At 46.9% G+C, this 4,953-nt stretch overlaps 1 protein-coding gene across 3 annotated transcripts in view; it reads left to right on the top strand.

Moving 5' to 3' along the window:
• The window catches only part of sh3pxd2aa (SH3 and PX domains 2Aa), a 116,221-nt gene that overhangs the window by 31,890 nt on the left and 79,378 nt on the right, over positions 1-4,953 (top strand). The gene's annotated exons all lie outside the window — the stretch shown is intronic.

Genomic DNA, 4,953 nt, shown 5'->3' with positions numbered 1-4,953 from the left:
AGGAGACAGAAGAGGAGTGTGTGTGTGTGTGTGTGTGTGTGTGTGTGCTGGCATTGTTCCACACAATACACACACACATGCCAAGGATCTACCCCCCCCCCCACACACACACACACACACTCCTCCTCCTGTGTGCTGTGTTTTCTCAAACGGAGTGGAGTCAATGAAAGTGTGTGTAATTAGGGGGGATTTATACCCCTGTCCCTGGAGTCGGCTGCCAAAATACAGAACCCCCTCACCCCACCACACCCTGCACACACACACAAACACACACACACACACACTGTCTCTCTTTTGTTTTTGTCAGCGTTTGTGTTTACACTAACTAAGACTTAATTAGAGGGGCTTTGATTTGATTTAGACTTGGTTTGATTCTTTGATTCTTTTTTTTTTTGTTTTGTTTTTCTTTCTTTCTTTCTTCAGTCTCATTTGAAAGGGAACAATGGATTAAATTGAACCTTCACACTCAAAACTGAAAAAAAGACCATCTGTAAACTTTTTTCATTTGTTCACTTGCATTTAATCCACTTTTATTGTATTGAATGTAGCCTTATTCTTTTATTCTCAGTCAGTCAGTCAGTCTTGTGTATTTGTTTGTATTTGTTTTGTTTTAGTGCATGCTTGTTTGTTTGTTTATAGAGTCCTCTCACGCTGTTTTACTATGCAGTAGTTCTCCACTCCCAGAGCGGAGGAACAACACAGGCTCTGTAGTTTGCCGGCTAAATAGGCGTAATTGGTGTGTGGTGACATCACTTGACGTTGGCGCTAGTCGTAACACGAGACCCATCCGTGGCACATCAGCATGTGCTGGGGTTGGGGAGGGGGTTAGGTGATGGGTCACATGACAAACCACCCCCTCAACCCCCTCTTTGGCTGTTATGTAGGTCATGAGGGCTCTGGCGGGGAGACTTTTATTTTATAAAGCCCTCCTTTATTCGGCCATTAAAGTGGAATCAGAGGAGCTCTAAATGTGACACATGAAACAGATGGAGAGTAAGCCGTTTGCACAACTTACAGCCCCCGTGTAAACACACCGAGACTAGTAGAGCTCTATTAAGTGACACGTCTCTTTCTCTTCTCTCTGACTTTCTTTCTTTCTTTCTTTCTTTCTTTCTTTCTTTCTTTCTTACGTCCTTTCCAGAGGGTTCTATATATTTCCCCTCTTCTGTAGGGAACTCGTGGCCCAACTCTGATAAGACAGGAGTCTTTGTGGCAGTGCCTCTTCCTTACCCCTTTGGGCCCCTTGACGCAGCTGCATGACCAGGCTCACCACTGCTCTCTATCTATCTATATCTTTGTCTGTCTCTCTCTCTCTCTCTCTCTCTCTCTCTCCTCTCTCTCTTTCTCTCTATCCTCTTCACATTCATAAACCCGCCGCCATGTATACACATATAGTGTTTCAGACGCATGAAATATTTAACAGGCAAAAACAGGGCAGTCGTGTGTAGCAAGTACAGTAACGACCTTGTTAAGACGAGGCCTTTGAAGTGTGCAGACAGACATGTATAGAAAGAAACACATTTTACTTTCAAATCTCCTGCACTTCTGCACTGGCACCACTTCTGTGCGGAGGGCCCCCTGGCGCAGCTCCGGCGTAGGGCCCATTGGGTGTTCTCTGTCATCCCCCGGATCAGATAGCCCAGGCCAACGTGTCAGGGAGCCCCACGGCGGAGGTGCGTCAAGGGGGCTGGCCGTGATCTAACAACTGCCAGCTGAGAGTCATGGAAGGGCCTCTCCCTCTCTATTTCTCTCTTTCTCTCTCTCTCTCCCTCTCTATTTCTCTATTTCTCTCTCTCTCTCTCTCTCTCTCTCTTTCTCTCTTTCTCTCTATCCCTCTCTCTTTCTCTTTATCTGTGTGTGTTTGTTTATCTAGCTGCATTTGCTGAAAACATTGTGCACCAAGGAAGTGAGGAACACACTCATGCAACATGTTGACAGATGTTCTTTCTGTTTTTACCCTCTCTTTCTCACCTTCTCTCTCTCTATCCCTCTCTTTCTCTCTCTCTCGCTCTATCTCTCTCTTTCTCTTGGACATGATCCAGCTTATTCCCATGCCATAAATGGAGCCTCTATTTATAGTGGGCTGGATGATTTGGTGGCGAGGCTCTACATGCTCTCCTGACACAGAGCAGGGGCTTTACAGGAATATATCAACCTTTTTACTGTAACACTGAAGCGCTCTCTTACTCTCTCTCTCTCTCTCTCACACACACACACACACACACACACACACACACACACCTGCACGCGAAAGACAGACACACACACACACACACACATACACACACACACACTCTAACCTTTCTCACTTTCTCTAAATATCCCCTATCCCTTGCTCTTCTCACTTTCTCCAAATAGCCTCACTCTCTCTCTTTCTCTCTCTCTCTCTCTATCTCTCTCCAGTCCAGTGAATGCTCCAGTATATCTGGAGGTCTGTGTTTGGAAACTTTTACCCAGCATGCCCTGCTTCACCCAGAGATGGGTAAACTCTGTGTGGGGGTGTGACAAAGACAGAGGCAGATAAAGAGGATACATGTATGTATTTAAAGAGGAATTCATTTTTGTATTTAAAGAGGAATTAATTTTTTGTACTTAAAGAGGAAGATGTTCTTTTGTGTTTAAGAAGGAATTCATTCCATTCAATTGATTTCTCCTTTTTAGTGCTCAGATGATGTAAAGAAATGAATGTAGTAGTAAAAGGGTAGAGAGAGAGAGAGAGAGAGCAATGTGAAAGGGAGAGAAAGAATGAGCGCAATCTGCATCTTCCACCAGTCTATGACAGCGCTCCTCTCCTCGTCCAATCAGAAAGCACAGCCAAACTCCTCATCCACCCCAGTTGCCATGGAGATTACGCTCAGCCACGTTCAGACACCTTGGAAGTCCTCTATCTTTTTGTGTTCTTCTTTCTCAAATAGTCTCAGTCTTTCTGTCTTCTTTCTTTTAAATTTTTTTTCCTCTCGTCTTTCTTAATTTTCTTTCTTCCTGTCTTTATGCATTTTCTTTTTTCCAGGCACATGTACTGTTCTCTCCACTCCTTCTGTTCTCAGTCATCTGTTTAAGTCGGTCTATTTTAGTGGCACCACTTTATAATTTTCATTTCCACCCATTCAACCTTGACTGTCTGCCACCCATCCCACCTGTCCAAAGAAAGAGAGAGGGACAGAGAGAATATGAGGAAAGAAAAAAGAGGAAGAGAGATAGATGGAGAAAGTGAGTGAGTGAGTGAGTGAGTGGATGGGTGGGTGGGTGGGCAGAGGGAGGGAGTCAGTGAGGGATGGATGGATGGATGGGGAGAGAGAGAGAGAGAGAGAGAGAGAGAGAGAGAAAGTGCTTTGTTCGCCAAGACTCTGTGCCAGGAAAGTGAAAGTTACCCTTTTAGTGCTGGCAGAGCAACAGGCTCTCTCTCTCTCTCTCTCTCTCTCTCTCTCTCTCTCTCTCTCTCTCTCTCTCTCTCCCTCTCTCCTTTTTTCCTTTCTCTGTCTTTTTCTTTCTGTCTCTAACTTTTCTCTCTTTTTGTCCTGCTCTCTCCTCTCTATCCCTCCCTCTCCTACTCTCTCAAACAATCTCTTCCTTGCTTTCTTTCTCACTCCTTTTTCTCTCTCTTCCTTTCTTCCTCCGTTCTCTCCACCAGTCGTTATTTGACCCAGATCCCGAGTTGGAACCGAACGCAAGTGGGCTGTTCTCCCAAACCCCTCAAATAAACAGTAGACTCCGGCAGGGCAGGGCCGACCTTACACACACACACACACGCACGCACGCACACACACACACACACGCACGCACACACACACACACACACACGCTCACATTTCAATTACAACTCAGCTTTCCCAGCCAAGGGCAGTGCCATAGATGGGAAAAGAGCTTTTTTGTGTGTGTGTGTGTGTGTGTGTGTGTGTGTGTGTGTGTGTGTGTGTGTGTGTGTGTGCGCGTGTGTGTGTGTAGTATGTGTGTGTGTGTGTGTGTGTGTGTTTGTGTGTGTGTGTGTGTGTGTGTGTGTGTGTGTGTGTGTGTGTGTGTGTGTGTAGTATGTGCGTGTAGTGTGCGTGTGTGTGTGTGTATGTGTGTGTAGTATGTGTGCGTGCGTGCGTGTGTGTGTGTGTGTGTGTGTGTGTGTGTGTGTAGTATGTGCGTGTAGTGTGTGTGTAGTATGCGTGTGTGCATGTGTCTGCATGAGTATGCACACTCAGCTTGTTGTTAGATTTCTCCCTCAGCTCTCTGCCTGTTCTGTCTGGCTGCGGCCTTGTTAACGTGTTAGTTCGGGTGTTGTCTTGGCGACGTGATCTCACATGCCCGCCCGCCCACCAGAGCGTCTCCCTAGCCCGACCCCCACACATACCCCCTCCCCCCTCCTCTCCTCTCCTCGTTCCCTCATTGCCTCCCCCCTCCTCTCCTCTCCTCGTTCCCTCATCGCCTCCCTCACTCAGTAGGCTGCTCCCTCACCACTAATTGGTCACATGCGAAGGCTCAGGCGGTGGCTACTGACAGACCCTGACATCATGCCATTGTTGTGGATAGAATCGTGTGTGTGTGTGTGTGGCAGAGCTGTCTTGTTTGTGAGAGAAAATAAATGTGCATGTAAGTATGCAAGTATAAATATAAGTATACTCTTTTGATCCCGTGAGGGAAATTTGGTCTTGGCATTTATCCCAATCCGTGAATTAGTGAAACACACTCACAGTGAACACACAGTGAAGTGAAGCACACACTAATCCCGGCGCAGTGAGCTGCCTGCTACAACAGCGGCGCTCGGGGAGCAGTGAGGGGTTAGGTGCCTTGCTCAAGGGCACTTATGCCGTGCCTACTGGTCGGGGTTCGAACCGGCAACCCTCCGGTTACATGTCCGAAGCGCTAACGAGTAGGCCACGGCTGCCCCAAAAGTGAGTGTGTGTGTGTGAGTGTGTGTGTTAGAGAGCGAGAGATAGACAGAGATAATAGCTGTGCATGTAAGAG

This window comes from Alosa pseudoharengus, unplaced genomic scaffold (genome assembly GCF_046254945.1).
Source record: "Alosa pseudoharengus isolate Yale_2024_CS ecotype anadromous, Long Island Sound unplaced genomic scaffold, YU_APseudo_1.1 YU_APseudo_1.1_scf_1, whole genome shotgun sequence".
Lineage (NCBI taxonomy): Eukaryota > Metazoa > Chordata > Actinopteri > Clupeiformes > Clupeidae > Alosa > Alosa pseudoharengus.
The sequence above is the reverse complement of the archived record's forward strand: the minus strand, read 5'-3'. Positions and strand labels throughout refer to the sequence as shown.